A 17,694-nucleotide genomic window follows, 5' to 3' on the forward strand; every position below is an offset into this window, starting at 1 on the left:
ACATTAAAAATATGCATAACCTTACTTTTCATTATATGAAAATTTGAGATTTTAGCCCATAAAAATAAAATTTCTCATGCAAATATATACATTTATATATATACATATAAGTGTACTGTACAGTGCAGTTTCTATTGGCAAAAATAGAAAATATTTACTTCCTTGAACAGTAAATAACTATCTTGGTATTTTATTGCTATATTTACAGGATTATTTCAATTTTATTGCATAATATTTATAATTCTCAGGTAACTTATGCAACTTCCCATTTCTCCATAGTATTGTTACTTCAGTGCCACTCAGTTCACCAATAGCCCAGAAATGATTACTGTGTTAATCATTGTATCCTCTCTGATTAATAAAATTAGGCTTATCTTTCTTTTCAGAGCTAAAAATGGAATATACCCATATTCTATTCCATCTTCTTCTAAAGATGGAAAACACCTATTCCTAAATTTGAAGTTCCTCCCATAATGCTGATACACAGTTGTTTCTTGAGTGAATTACTGATTATTCTAATATGGGTATATCCTAATAACCAATTTACATTGAGGATATGTTTTAGCACACTCAAAACATATATATGTATATTTATATAGATTAATAAACATATATTGGAGGCAACATAAATATTTTCTGATCTTCAAATTTAGGCCATATATTTTTATAAGTATATTATTATGGGGTTTCTATATAAATTAGTTTAATTGTATTCTATGAAGTATTCATCCAGATTGCCACAAAACTGATTGTCACACAACTGGCAACATCAAATACATATATTTTATTTTTCTTTATCCTGTTTTAACATTCTGAAAAAAAAAATTTCCCTCTGAATACAAGTGACTCATATAATCATAGCTGTTTCTTATCTGATTAGGTTAATAGACTTTCTGAAATTGCTTATATAGGAAAGCTATTGAGATAATCTCAATGTACTTAAACTGCTAATGTATCCCTTTCATCTCTGCATTTCCAATTTAAACTATGTTCCCATAAATCTCTTAAAAATAACACAAACCAACAGATAAACAAAACACAAATGGAGCTGTTTCATGGTCTCCACATTTTGCAGCTGGAAAAGACATTAGAATGTATCTCTTTTGAACCTATAGCTTTATAAAATAAAATAATGAACTATAATACCAAGCATACAATCCTTTCTAAGCTAATAGACACTCCTTTAAATTCTGCTAGGATTAATTAAATAAAACTTATGTAAGAAGTTATGTGGATAACATGAAAGTTCACACTCTAAATTATATATTTATATTCTAAAGTCCAACTTGTGCTCTGCAAATGTGCATGATCACAATAATTGCCTCATACATTTGTTAAAATGAATATTCTCAAACTCCTTCACTAAAGACCTTGACTAATTCTGAATATCAGTACACTTGGTTGTTATTATTATCAAGGAAATTTGGGAATTGCTGAACAACAGGATTCCTGTCAATATAATGGAAGGTTACCAAACCTTAAATTTTGATCTAGAGGATACACGAATCAATTGTATCTATCCCATAGTATTTTTCTCCTCCACTCATTCTTTTTTTGTGACCAACTGTATTAGTCCGTTCTCATGCTGCTATGAAGAAATACTGGGTAATTTATAAAGAAAAGAGGTTTAATTTACTCCCAGTTCTGCATAGCTGGGGAGGCCTCAGGAAACTTACAACCACGGCAGAAGGCATCTCTTCACAGAGTGGCAGGAGAGAGAATGAGTGCCAGCAGGGAACATGCCAGAAGCTTATAAAATCATCAGATCTTATGAGACTCACTCATTATCACAAGAACAGCACAGGGAAAACTGCCCCCGTGATTCTACTACCTCACCTGGTTCTGTCCTTGACACAAGGGGATTATGGGGATTGCAATTCAAGGTGATATTTGGGTTGGGACACAGAGCCAAAACATATCATTCTGCCCTGGTCCTTACCAAATCTCATTTTCTCACATTTCAAAACACAGTCATGCCCTTCCAATAGTCTTTCAATGTTTTAAGTCATTCCAGTAATAACTCAAAGTCCAAGTCCAAAGTCTCATCTGAGACAAGGCAAGTCCCTTCCACCTATGACTCTATAAAATCAAAAGCAATTAGTTACTTTCTAGATACAATGAGGATACAGGCATTGGGTAAATATACTCATTCCAAATAGGAGAAATTGGTCAAAGGAAAGGGGCTACAGTCCCTCTGCAAGTCCAAAATGCAATAGGGCAGTCATGAAATCTTAAAGCTCCAAAATGATCTCTTTTGATTTCATGTCTTACATTCAGGTCACACTGATGCAAGAGGTGGGCTCCTACAATCTTGGGCAGCTCCGATCCTGTGACTTTGAAGGGTACAGGACCACTCCTGGCTGCTTGGGTTGGCACTGAGTGTCTGTAGCTTTTCCAGGCACACAGCGCAAGCTTCTAGTGGATCTGCAATTCTGGGGTCTGGAGGATGGTGGCCCTCTTCTCATAACTCACATAAATAGTGTCCCAGTGGAGACGCCGTGTGAGGTCTCTGACCCCACATTTTCCTTCTGCACTACCCAAGCAGAATTTCTCCATGAGGGCTCCACCCCTGAATCAAACTTCTGCCATCTAGGCATTTCCATACATCCTCTGAAATCTAGGCAGAAGTTTCCAAACCCCAATTCTTGACTTCTGTGTACCAGCAGGCCCAATATAACATGAAAGCTGCCAAGGTTTGGGGCTTGCACCCTCTGAAGCAACATCCTGAACTGTACGTTGGCCCCTTTTGGCCATTGCTGGAGCTGATGCAGATGGGACACAGGGCACCAAGTCTCCAGATGGCACAAAGCAGCAAGGCCCTGGGCTCAATTCAGGAAACCAATTTTCCCTCCTAGGCCTGAAGGCTTGTGATGGGAGGAACTTTCCTGAAGGTCTCTGACATGCCCTGGAGACATTTTCCCCATTGTCTTGGTGACTAACTCTCAGCTACTTGTTATTTATGCAAAATTTCTGCATCAGGCTTGAATTTCTCCCCAGAAAATGGGTTTTTCTTTTCTTTCATATTGTCATGCTACAAATTTTCCAAACTTTAGTGCTCTGCTTCCTCTTGAACACTTAGCACCTTAGAAATTCCTCCTGCTAGTTACCCTAAATCATCTTTCTCAAGTTCAAAGTTCCACAGATCTCCAGGGCAAGAGCAAAATGTCATCAGTCTCTTTGCTAAAACATAGGAAGAGCCACCTTTATTTCACTTCCCAAGAAGTTCCTCATCTCCATTTGAGATTACCTCAACCTGGGCTTCATTGTCCATATCACTATCAGCATTTTGGTCAAAGCCATTCAACAAATCCCTAGGAAGTTCCAAACTTTCCCACATCTTTCTGTGTTATGAGCCCTCCAAGTCTCTAAGTTCCAGACTTTCTCACATTTTCCTGTCTTCTTCTGAGCCCTCCAAACTGTTCCAACGTTCACCTATTACCCAGTTCCAAAGTTGCTTCCATATTTTCAGGTATTCTTATAGCAGCGTCCCACTCCCTCAGTACCAGTTTACTATATTATCCCAGTCTTACGTTGCCATAAGAAAATACTCGAGACTGGGTAATTTATAAAGGAAGGAGGCTTAATTGATTCACAATTCTGCATGGCAGGAGAGACCTCAGGAAACTTACAATCATGAAGGAAGGCATCTCTTCACAGGGCAGTCAAAGAGAATGAGTGCAAGCAGGGGAAATGCCAGAAGCTTATAAAACCATCAGATCTCATGAGACTCACTCACTATTGCTAGAACATAATGGGGGAAACTGCTCGAAATGATTCAATTACCTCCATGTGGTCCCACCCTTGACACGTGGAGATTATAGGGATTATAATTCAAGCTGACATTTGGGTGGGGACACAGAGCCAAACTATATTACTAACATTAAACTCACAGTTACCTGCTCTTTTAAATCTTTTTTTTTTTTTTTTTTTAATGAGTCAGGACACTGAGCCATAAGATCTCCTTCCACTATGATTCTTAAAGTTGTAATGAAATAAAACCCTCACTTCTGGGGTCTAATAGTTTGGATATACTTATTTTAACTAATAGGCACTTGTAAGTATTAATATTTTATTTTACATATAGAAATGTTTATTGACCCACAGATGTAACAAAACTTTGTCTATTAAAGGTATCAAACCTTGTAACCAATACTTTTAAAACAATCCAATAAGTATACATTCGATAAAATTATATATTATTTATCTTTTTTTACTGATGAGGAATTTTCCTGACTTTCACTAGCACATTTAAGAGTACCCTGTGGTGTTATTGATGTTTTTCTTTATTTTTTTTAATATGATACCAATGTAGGGTAAGTAAACAGTGCAGCCAGAATTAAATTCAAATTTTGCAACTGGTAAGGTGCTTGAACTGAACAATCAGAACAGGCAACAACCAAATACAACCAAAATAACCACATCTATATTGACTTTGGATGCATAAAGAATATTTATTGAGCATTTATATGAGTTGGATCCTCTGCTGGGTGCTTGAAGACAAATAGAGAATATAATCATTATATAGATTATTGCAATTTAGTGATAAATAGACATTAACATTATGAACACCTGAAGTCAATCTTATTTTTTTACTCATTATTTATCAGACTTTTTATTAAATAAAATTTATTTTACAAAATAAAATTAAAAACATCTCTACAGGTTTCCAATGTCTTATCTTTAACAAAGGTAAAAAGACATTTGTTTTGAAGATTTATCATTAAAGTTAACAAAATTTCCAAGCTCAAGGCACATAGTTGTAGATCAAGCTACAACTGCCTACAGACACATTTTCCTAGACATTCTCAAACTCAACATGACCCAAACTATTGTACTTCTTATAAGATCTTTCCTTGATAAAGTATTGCTATAGTAATTATTACTAATAACCACAGTGATTATTTTAAATTATTGAAAATAAAAAATTACGCCACACTAAATTGGGAAGGCTAATTTGGTAGGGTTAAGAAAAGTTTCAAAAAAAGATAGCAAGTTTAGCCACGACAATGGATTATTACTTGTTAGAAGTTGAGTGAGAACTATGGTTCTGGTGGGATGACAACACAGCGGGCTAGAAGCTCTATCAATTACGCTCTCTGTACCTTGTGTCTTAATCATTATTGTGTTTACAGATCTTCTAGCTGTGCTCAACAAACACTTTTGAGTGTGTGTATGTGTCTGTGTGTGTGTGTGTCTGTGTGATAGAGAGAGAGAGAACTGGGAGAGAGAAAGGAATCTGCTTAGCATAGCACTATCCCTTGGTGACTAGCCAACAAATGAATGCTACATTTTCCTCTTTCTCTTATTTCTCTTTTCGCTTTTTTCATTTCTTGCTTAGTTTATTTCCACATTTTAGTATGCAGTAGCCCACTTTAACTCCTCAGTAGCTTTCCCATCATGCTATAAGGCACTTATGCAATCATCAAGTGAATGCCCTAGCAGTATCATGTTAGAGTGTAAATTATAACATCCTGTTTAGCTTCCAAGAGGAGCATACTGCTAAATGCCAAAGGATCTGTTTTGAACAAAGCATAGCAATTAGAGATAAATGAAAGGTATATATTGTAAAGTTATTTACTCGTCTCCATCTTTGCTTGTAATAATAGCCAAACATATAATTGCATGTTATTCAGACAAGTATTTGATATTGTTTTCAACACATATTTTCCTTCAGTATACGATGTCAACTCATATGCACTATTTATTGCATTAGAATTTATTATTTCATAAGATAGCAAGTACTTGGTTCCCTGAAATGCATAATATAAAGTAGAAATTTAATGAATATTTATTTGCAACTGCATGGGATCAGTAGTGGCAATATTTTTATTTTTTTCAAACAAAACAAAACAAAACAATTTCTATTCAGTTTCTTGAAACTGAAATGGATTTGTTTTTCCCACTATTATATAAACTTTTCACTTGTTTCTTGCTAAATTAAAGGTCTGATGGGAATCTAGAATGCTAAATGTGAAGAGAATAAAAATTTTGGATCAGCAATAAGAGGAGCTCTATTTTGAAGATGAGTTGAAGGCTAGTTGAGCTTACAGAACAAGAATTCAATAATGCCTCAGGTTTAGAGTGTCAGTTCGAACTCAGAGGCTCCAAATTTCCATGGCTGAGTATACTGGTATATCCTCAACTACAAAAAAGAATAGATAATTCAAAATTGTGTGTATCTATTGTTAAAAGGTGAATTGAGGAACAATGAAATTGTAGAGTTTATTTAAACAAGCAGTAATTCATGAGTCAGGAAGCACCAAACCAAAGGTGGTTTTAGGCTCTGCTGAGGGAACACAAAGGTAAGGGTTTTACAGAGTCAACATGGAGGCAAGGCAAACTCGATTGGTTACAATTATGTAGGTGCCTTATTTGATTTATTCTACCGGGAACTCCCTAGTTGTATAAATTAGTTGGAAGCTTCTGATTGGTTAAGCTTGGGTTTTGTTTTCTTTAATATAGCCACTTATAAAAAATAGCCCAAGTTACGTTTTGCTTATGTTTGCAAATCAAGTAAGGTCGGTGTTGCTTCCATGACTTAACTGACTTTTGTCTGCTGAAAAAATTCTCAAGCATGGTTTCCAATTTGTTTTATTTTAACTCATATATCTATATCTATATCCTCTCTAGTTATAAAAATGTAGAGACTGTTTGAAAAAAAAAACAACTTTTACAAAGATTTTGTTTTATGTTTTGGCTTATTTCCCACTGTGGAAATCTTCTGACCTCTTTTGGACTGAGCAAACTGTTGATTCTCCTTTTGTTATAACTAAAGTTTAGGAAGATTTCTTTGCAATTGGAGGCAGCCTGTGGACAGTCTAGGAAGACTCCTGCATATCTTTCCAGTTAAGATACACAGTACAAAATGACTTGGGTCAGTGTTTTTGATTTCTTTAAAGTGGCTTTTCACTGTGTCAATTTAGCTAAGTAGCAGCTATGTTTCACAGATTTTCTTCACTGGGTAGTGTCTAGTCAAGTTGGCTATAACATAGATTTGTGTGAGAAGAAAAGCACAAATTTTAATGCTGTAAAGTTTGGTGTAAGGCCAAGTGCTGTTACAGCTTCTGCACATCTTCACTCATCTGTTGGCTTGAATCATTAATGGGCATCAGTTAGACCTCCAGCTCTTTCCTCTCCCACTGGATCTTCTTCAACTTCTCTGAGTCCTGGGCCACGGAGTGTGCGGTTTCACAGTGAAGAGTACCAGGCTGTCCTGTAGGTCATCCTCATCAAAATGGTTGGAGGCAGTGAGAGACAGATGTGGCTTCCAGTTAGTTCTTATTCTTTGTCCACTATACATGTATCTTTCTTTTCTGCCTTCTAGGTCTAATTTCAGGCTGAAAAGTACATGCGGAGGCCACAGCGATGACAGAATGCTTAACCAGTTCCCATAACTGCTTAAGGGCTAATTCTTGTAATAAATCCCCTTTTCCTGTATCACTGAACTTTTCCTCTTTCAAACCCTATCTAAAACACAAGTTTTTGTATTAGGATGTTTAGCTACTATTCGCATGCATTCACTTATTTTTCTCACATCTATATTTGAAAATGGAATATTTCATGATCTAGTTTTTATGTACGGAAACATTTTCTAATATTAGGACACCTAGCCTCTTTGGACCTACCTTATAGTTATCATACATTTTATATTTATTTATTCATCCTATCTATATTTAATTATCCTCTCATGATAGAGAAATAATATTTAATATTGGTCTTTCCTAATATCTTACCTTCTTATGATTTTTTTCTCATTTGCAAAATGTGTCCAAGAAGTCAATGTTACACAAATTTACCAGCGGGAAATTCATGATTGTTATTTAAATTAAACCCATTAAAAGAATTCTAACAAAATAATGATTCCTTTCTTCCTCTTTCTGTCCCACCCTCCTTCCTCCCTTCCTCCCTCCCTTCCTCTATCCTTCCCTCCCTCCCTTCTTGCCTGCCTGCCTTCTTTCTTTCCTTCCTTCGTTCCTTCCTTCCTTCTTCCTTCCCTAATTTCTTCTTTTTACTTTGTAAGAAAAGAAGCTTGTTTATCATTTTTTTCCTATAAGAAACTTCTTTTGCTTTTAATTTTCAGGTCAAAGGCTCTTGCTTAAACCATCTTTAATGATAAATTTCTTGATTCCATCAAATTTTCTTCAACCATACAATTAACTTTCTTATGAAAATATACTCAGATAATTATTTTAACCCTGGAAATAAAGTATTAGCTATTGTATGTCTGGCAGAGCATGCCAATCTATAATTCAGTATAATAATTATTGTCTTTCTTTTCAGTAAATGTATTTGTGTATTAGTTTCCTCATTTACAAAATAGGGATAAAATCTGGTGATACACTTAAAAAATACCTAGGAAACTGGCACTACATAAATAGTGAATGAAAAGTAAGTGGAATAATTATTCTGCATTTTACTGCAGCCTTAAGATAACAACAGCTTATTTACAGCTTTCTATGATTTTTCTGACTGACTTGTAAAAAACAATTATCATTGAGGTGTGCTGATGGACTTGTGAGCAAAACACTTGACAAGTTAAAAATAGCCATTTGTTATTCATTCCAGCTCTTCCTACTTATCTTTAACTCACAGAACACAGACATTTAATAAATCAATAAGTTGCAAGGGTATTTTACATTTTTATATCTTAAGCATTTATATTTTCAAAAATAATAGACAAAATGAAGGTTTAAATATCTTTCTCTCTGAAACTTCAAATGTATCTTTGGACTCTATTAATATGCTATATATTGGTAACTTATTGAAACAGATGACTCACTTGAAAAAGAAGAATAAATTTTTCAGGATCCTCAACAATGTTTCTCAGTACATAAGAGTATATAGCAAGAAAGTGGCAAAGGTTTAGAAATAAATTTTGAAGGTAATTCTTATTTCCCTAACAATTACTTAGAAACAGCAAACTATTCTGATGTTGAATTTAACTTTTTATCATTATATAACTTATACCATTGACACTGTAGTAATTAAATGTGCTCATATCTGACTTCACCTCTTATTTAGATAAGCCAATGTAATTATGGCATTATACTAAGAAAGACATGCTTTCTTTTCTTTACATTATTTTTTTCTTTTGTGTAACTAACAATTGATCCCATAAGCAGAGGCAGTGAACAAATCTTTTTTCGTAGTTGAACTGTGAATATGGTTTCTTTTTGCCATCAATGTCAGTGGTTCTCATTAATTACTGTTTGGAAATACATTGACTCAGAAACCAATTATTTTACTGGAGAAAAAAAAATTACCAGCCAGAAAGTAATATCTTATTTGCTTAGAACTATTCTTCATGTCATACTCATTATCAAATAACTGATATTTCTTAAAAACACTGAGTTAATTTGGTTATGAAAAATTCTACTTTGTGTCAGAGTTGATGGATTTTTCTTCTTCCTTGTCAATTTTTTTCATAAATAAAATAATTTTGCCTATATTTTTATTTTCTAGAGAGCTGGCTCATATTTGTGGGTTTTCCTTGAATTAATGTTGTTCATGCAATAAAACATCCTTGGGCTGTGTCTTGCAGTGAATAAAATGGTTTCTTCATAATCAAAATAAACTTCATTTACTCTTACTGTTTAGCTTCTGTGGGAAGCGGGTTTCCTTTCCACTACTTAATTCTTGGCTGGTTGCTATGAAAATCATGTGTCTGCCAAGCTTTCTGTTTATACATGTACTAGCAAAAATTTTGCAATGGAGTTTCTAAGATTTGCAGCTTTCTGATTTTAATACATTATGTTTACTTTCTAAGCTATCCAGAGGTACACCAGATATGGCAGAAACTTAGCAATTATGAGTTTCTTATCATAAGTCATTAAAAATATAAATAGTTTAAAAGGCCGATAAGAAGAAAATTATTCAAGAATCCTGTGTCTGCTTTACTAAGAAAAGAATAATATCAAAACATCATGACAAGGTTGGCAGCAAGATTTTTTCCTTTAATATTTTTACTGAGTTCAAAATAAAAGTAGCTACAGATGACAGGATGATATGTGAGGTACAAGGAGACATTTCCATCCAAAATCAGTACCTTCTTGTGCAACATTATGCTAGCTGTAGCCACTACACTTTTCAGTTTTCATTTCCATGTCAGTGACATTTCTCAAGAAGTGATACTTGATTTATTTTGTCTTGTTTCCTGTTTTCCTCTTTATTCTTAATGGTCCTTTGTCGATTATTTTTGCTTCTTACTCTTTAAATCCCAGTTAGTCTCCATACCAGTGACAATGATAAAAACATTTGAATGAGAAATTGATGAGATTTCTTATCAAAGAATGCTGGAAGGAAACTTACATGTTTTCTTCTCTAGCCTTCTTTTATTAAGAAATAGGCCCAAAGAGTTAGATTGTCTTGCCCAGAGGTATGCAGGGGTTAGCAGCAGAGGCAGATCCAGAACATAAGGCTGTCCTCGTTCCATTAGAACATGCTACTCAATTTCCCATAATTATGAGAGCATGCTCCTCTCCTCTGCCAGACTTCTCTTTGGCAATGGGAGAGGTGCTTTGCCTGATTAGCTTTCAGTCAGCTGTCAGGGTTCAGCAGCCATCTCAAAATGTATCTGTCTCATCATTTTTGTGCTTGTCAGCAGCTACCTTTTCCATTTCACTCTGTCATAACTTTTCGGGTCCTTTACAGTATTCTATGAAGCATGACACAGAGAGACAGTTTCACAATACGAGAGAAGTCCTGAGACAAAAAGTTCATGGTTCAATATGTGACCCAAAGAGAGATTTGTCCCAAGCTGTCAAACAGACAGCCTTACTCGGATCTAAGGCACAGGGACTAAAATGATTGAATAGGTAAGCTACTCAGATTTTTAAAAAAGAGTTGTGACACTCCAGACTGTGGATATTTGTGGAAAGGATAAGGGCTTTGTTAGGAAGCTATAATGGCTTTGTTAGGAAGCTATTCTTGTTTGCCCTGTACCCTACTCCTCCCATCTGATGTGGACTTCCCATTGACTTCAAAGGATCTTCAGCCTGGGTAGATAGGCAGGGTGCTAAGAAAAAGGAAAAAGTCCAAGATCCTTGAAAGTCACATTAATCCTCCTTGATGATTCAGTTAGCCAAGTAACAAGGACAAAAAACAAGGAGATATGCTTTAAAATAAATGGAAATAAACGTGATAATAAAAAAGGGACATGAAGTGAAAAAAATATCTTTGGTCAGTCGTTTCTATTTTGTGAATTCTTGTCCTATTTTCAGTGTGTCATATTCTAAAGCTTAGTACATGTTCATTCTTTGTGCTTCCTGTAACAGAGAAAGGGAAGGGTAAAAAGGGTTTGTCCAATATAATACCCATATGTGTTACGTCACCTATTCTGATTAATTATATTTTATTTGGAAAATTGCTTCTTTGTTCTTTATAATTAGATTAAACAATTTTGCACTAGGTAGTTATTTTTTATCTCACGTTATTTCTTTATGAATGAATTAGTTAATTATAGTACTAGATATTAACTGCACATACCTACTGAAAATGTGAATCATTTTGAACTTCTTATTTTCAAATATATGTCTGTTTATATATATGTATAAATAATCAGAGTAGGTGACAAACATATATGTCTCCATATATCATATACGTCTCCATATATATGTATATAACATACACACAATATACACACGTGTGTGTTTTAGTATGTGTGTGTATATATATTACTCTAGCTAAATGAAATTATCTCAATAAATTGACATGTTTGGTAAAGATAAGAATTTATATACATGGGATTATTGTATACTCAAATTGTGTTTAATATACATATATTCTGTCTTTTGCATATGTATTTCATTAATAATTTCAGATTGTCAGGATTTAGGATTCCAGGATAGGTAGTAAATTACTTAACTATAATTTAATTTTATTGAGCAAGAATTTTGATAATCTTTTCATATGTCTTGCACATTCAATATTTCTTTCAAAACAAATTGTTACAGTTAAGTCCCCATCTAAAAAAGAAAAAAACGAGAAGTACAGTGTTACTACAATTTTCTTCCAATTATAATTATTTTGTGGTAAGTCTATGAAAATGCAGTAAAAAACACACTGGTTCAAGATAAAGTATGTATAACAAAATGTATTGTTATTCTCAGAACTATGTTATTGTAACATTTATCATTTTCAAGTTGCTACAGTCTACTTCTTTACTAAAACTTTCATGACAGGAAAATATGCAATTTTGTTTTTTCAATGTAAAGAAATATGTATATTTTAAACATGATGAATTGAAGCCAAAATGAATTATAAAAATATACTGCCAGTAGAGGCAAATGAGTGGTAGGATTTCTAAACCTGGCCAAGTACTTACTTGATTGGTATAGTAGTTACCTTGTTTCTAATCAGTGTATTACATACTGACAATAAACATGTATTGAGTAAAATTTAGTAAATGATCATGAATTCTTGCCTCTTCTAACATCAGCTAAGATATATTCCTAAGTTTTACATTCAATCAAGAATATATAAAGTATTATATAATAAATATGTAAAATGATAACCCTCTTTTGATGTTGGGTAAAATGCTTAGAATAGCATCTAATTTTGTCCAGAAATGCTAGCTACATTTAAAACTATTATTATTATTACTGCAAAAAACCAGAAAGTAAATTCCATATTTTGCTTCAATTTCCATTAACATTATGATCTATATGTAGTAAGACATTTATTAATAAGTAATGATTAGTCAGTGACACACTGGAGTTTTGAAGCAGGAGTCCCAAGCTAATCCTTAGACTACTGAGAAATTACATTCCTGTACTTTGAATCCATCACTAAAATGGTTAAATTAGAATCCTTTTTAAAGCCTTAAAGCAGTAATACAATCCTATTCAAAAAAGCAAAACCTTGTAATAACTTGGTCCAAGAATCAGGCTTGTATACTATAAAAACAGAATTATATACTGCAGAGACCTGCTCTATTTGTTTGAGTTTTTTTTTTTTTTTTTGGTAGACATCTTGGTGTCGATATTAACCACACTTTATCTTCTAGTTTAGATTAATTATCATGTCATCATGTTTTAAGAATATTTTTTTCTGAAAGTTCGTAATATGAAAAATCTTGGAGACTAAAACTTAATTGTTGGATATCAGTCACAATCTTAAAATTTTCAGTTGCTATTGTATTACAACCTTAAAACTTTTAATTGCTAAAATATTACATTTAAGATATAATTATAATACATGTTATTTACAATTAAATATTTTACTTGACATAATTGCATATATTTCAATGATAACATCTTGTAAAACTATGCTACAATATTATAATCAGGGTGTTGATGTTGATACAATCAAGATACAGCACATTTCCATAATCTAAAGGATTTTTCACACTGTTCTTATATAGGCATACCAACCCCTCCACCAACCGCTAGAAACTACTAATCTCTTCTCCATTTCTACGATGGTGTCATTGCATGCATGTTATGCAAATCATACACTAGATAACATTTGGAATTGCCATTTTTGAACACAGTTGTATTCCACTGGAGATTCAACCAGGTTGTTGCATGTATGAGTAGTTTATGCTATCATCTAAATGTTTTAGTCCCTCAAAATTCATATGTTGAAATTCCAGCCCCCAATGTGATGATCATATTAGCAAGCAGTTACTTTGGGAGGTGAATAGATCTAAGAGCAGTGTCCTCATGTATAGAATTTGTGCCCTTATAAAAGAAGTCCAAGAGAGACATTTTGCCCTTTCCACTATGTGAGGACACAGCTGGAGGGCACCATCTATGACCTACAAAACAAGCTCTTACCAGACACTAAATCTGGTGCCTTCATCTTGGACTTCTCAGCCTCCAGAACTGTGAGAACTAGGCTTCTCTTTTTTTTTTTTGAGACGGAGTCTCGCTGTCTCCCAGGCTGGAGTGCAGTGGCACGATCCCGGCTCACTGCAAGCTCCGCCTCCCGGGTTCACGCCATTCTCCTGCCTCAGCCTCCGGAGTAGCTTGGGTTACAGGCCCCCACCACCACGCCTGGCTAATTTTTTGTATTTTTAGTAGAGACGGGGTTTCACCGTGTTAGCCAGGATGGTCTGGATCTCCTGACCTCGTGATCCGCCCGCCTGGGCCTCCCAAAGTGCTGGGATTACAGGCGTGAGCCACCGTGCCTAGTCGCGTCTCTTGTTTAACAGCCACAAAGTTGATGATCTTTTGTTATAACAGACTGAATAGACTGACATAGCCTACTTCTTTTTATTACTATTATTGATAATATTCCATGGGATTAATGTATTATAGTTTGTTTAATCACTCATGGAAGGACATCTAATTGCCCCCATTTTTGACTGTTACAAATAAAGCTGCTATGAATAATCATGTACAAGGTGTGTCTAGCTAGTCGAAAGTTTTCATTTCTCTGGGATAAATGCAGTTGGATAGTTTTTTTTTGTTTTTTGTTTTTTGTTTTTTTTTGACACTGGCAAACTGTATCCAGAGTAGCTGTACCATTTTACATTCTCACTAGAAATATTTGATTTATCTGGTTTCTTCACCATCATCTTTATTTTAGCCATTTAGATAGGTATCACACTGTGGTTTTAATTTGCATTTCCCTAAAGCCTAATTATGTTGAACAATCTTCCATGTGTTTATATCATACTTGTGTATCCTCTTTGGTTATATGTCTGTTTTGTCTTTTGACCATTCCCTAATTGGATATTTTTGTTTTTTGTGAGTTTTGAGAGTTTTTTTAAATATATTCCAGTTTTTTATATATATTCAAGATATTAGTCTTTTGTTGAATAAGTGTTTTTCAAATATTTTCTGCCAGTCTATAGCTTGTTTTTTATCCTTTTAACAAGAGCTTTCAAAGAGCAGAAGATTTGATGCCTAATTTATCATTTTTTTTCCTTGCATGGACTTTACCATTAGTGTTAATTCTAAAGATTTTGTGCCTAGCTGTAGCTTTCAAAGACGTCTATGCTTTTGTTTTTTCCCAAAAGGTTTTTAGTTTTACATATTTAAACTTTGAGTTCCATTTTGAGTTAACTTTTGCATAACGTGTGGGACTGATGTTAATGTTTATATTTAACATAAGAATATTTAATTACTCCAGCACCATTGGTTGAAAAGGCTACTTTTCCTTATTGAATAGATTTTGCACACTTGGCAAAAACTAGTTAATAAAATTTGTGCAGATCAGTTTCTGAGCTGTATTATCTTGCATTAATCCACACATCAGTCTCTCTTCCAACACCACACATTATTGACTACTAGAGCTATATAATTGAAATTATAGAATATATTTCACTTTATCATTCTTTTAAAAAATTCTTTCGCAATTATAATTTCTTTCCCTTAATCTACAGATTTTAGTGTGACCTTATCTACATCTATCCTGCTATAATTTTGAAATGAAATGTGACAAATCTTTATATCATTTTTGAGGAAATTGATATCTTTAATTTGGTAAATTTTTGAATTTATGAACACAGGGTTTCTCTATTTATTTACATCTTTTTTTTAACAACACTGTAGTGTTTAGCATATAAGTGCAATACATGTTTTGTTAGATTGACATTAAGTGTTTCATTTTTTTAAAGCAATCGCAAATGATATCATCTTTCTAATTTCAGTCCCCATGTGTCTATTGTAAGTATGGTTCACTCTTGAATGACAAGGATTTGAACTGCTCTGGTCCATTTATATACAGATTTTTTGTTGTTGTTTTCATTTCTGCCACCCTTGAGAAAGCAAGAACACCTCCCCTCAACCAATAACAACAAAGATAAATACCTTTATGAAGATTCACTTTCACTTAAGAGTAAACACATTTTCCCTTTCTTATTATTTTCTTTTTTTTTTTACAAATTTTATTTTAGGTTCGGGGTACATGTGAAGGCTTCTTACACAGGTAAACTCCTGTCACAGGGCTTTTTTTGTATCGATTATTTCATCACCCAGGTATTAAGCCCAGTACCCAATAGTTATCTTTTCTGTTCCTCTCCCTCCTCCCAGCCTCCACTCTCAAGTAGACCCCAGTGTCTATTGTTTCCTTCTTTGTGTTCATAAGTTCTTATAATTTAGCTTCCACTTACAAGTGAGAACATGCAGTATGTTTTTTCTGTTCCTGTGTTAGTTTGCTAAGGGTAATAGCCTCCAACCCCATCCATGTTCCTGCAAAAGGCATGATCTTGTTCTTTTTTATGGCTGCATAGAATCCTATGGTATATATGTGCCATATTTTATTTATCCAATCTGTCATAGATGGGTATTAAATTTGATTCCATGTCTTTGCTATTGTGAATAGTTCTGCCATGAACATTCAAGTGTATGTGTCTTTATGGTAGAATAATTTATATTCTTCTGGGTATATACCCAGTAATGGATTTCCTGAGTCAAATGGTATTTGTTTTTAGCTCTTTGAGGAATCGCCACACTGTCTTCCACAATGATTGAACTAATTTACATTCCCACCAAAAGTGTATAAGTGTTCCTTTTTCTCTACAACCTCTCCAGCATCTGATATTTTTTGACTTTTTAGTAATAGCCATTTTGAATGGTGTGAGATAGTATCGCATTGTGGTTTTGATTCGCATTTCTCTAATGATCCTTGATGTTGAGCTTTTTTCCATATGATTATTGGCCACATGTGTATCTTCTTTTGAAAAGTATGTGTTCAGGTCTTTGTCTACTTTTTAATGGAATTGTTTTTCTCTTGTCAATTTGTTTATGTTTCTTATAGATGCTGGATATTAGACCTTTGTCAGATGCATAGCTTGCAAGTATTTTCTCCCATTCTGTTGGTTGTCTGTTTACCCTCGATAGTTTCCTTTACTGTGCATAAGCTCTTATGTTTATTTAGATCCCACTTGTCCATTTTTGCTTTTGTTGACAAAATGGACAAATGGGATCTAATTATATTGTTTTTGATGTCTTTGTCATGAAATCTTTGGTCGTTCCTATGTCCAGGATGGTATTTCCTAGGTTGCCTTCCAGGGTTTTTATAGTTTTTTTGTTTTATATTTAAGTTTTTAATCCATCTTGAGTAGATTTTTGTATATGGCATAATAAACAGGTCTAGCTTCAATCTTCTACCTATGGTTAGCCAGATACCCCAACAACATGATTTTCTTAATGACACTTTTTTTCTCTCTTTAGCTTAGTTCATGGTAATAATATAGTATATAATACATATTACATATGAAATATGTATTAATTGACTGTTAAAGTAGTTGGTAAAGATTCAACAATAGCCTATTAGTAAAGTTTTGAAGAGTCACAGATTATGCTGATTTTCTACTGCAAGGGGAGTTGTTGCCTCTAAGTCCCATGTCGTTCAAGGGTCAATTGTATAAAGTCACTTACTGCACTGGCTAGAATTTCCAGCACTACTCTGAGTAAATGATATGGTTTGGTTCTGTGTCCCCACCCAAATCTCACCTCAAATTGTAATTCCCATATGTCCAGGGAGGGTCCTGTAATCCCCATGTATTGAGGGAGGTAAGTAATTTGATTATAGGGGCGGTTTCCCTTGTGCTGTTCTCATAATAGTGAGTGAGTTCTCATAAGATTTGATGGTTTAATAAGTATTTGGAGGTACACCCTTTGTTCCTCTCTTTCCTGCTGCCTTGTGCAGAGGTACTTGCTTCTCCTTCACCTTCCAACATGATTGTAAGTTTCCTGATGCCTCCACAGCCATGTGGAACTTTGAGTTAATTAACTTTCTTTTCTT

The sequence above is a fragment of the Pongo abelii genome, chromosome 3, assembly GCF_028885655.2.
Source record: "Pongo abelii isolate AG06213 chromosome 3, NHGRI_mPonAbe1-v2.0_pri, whole genome shotgun sequence".
Classification (NCBI taxonomy): domain Eukaryota; kingdom Metazoa; phylum Chordata; class Mammalia; order Primates; family Hominidae; genus Pongo; species Pongo abelii.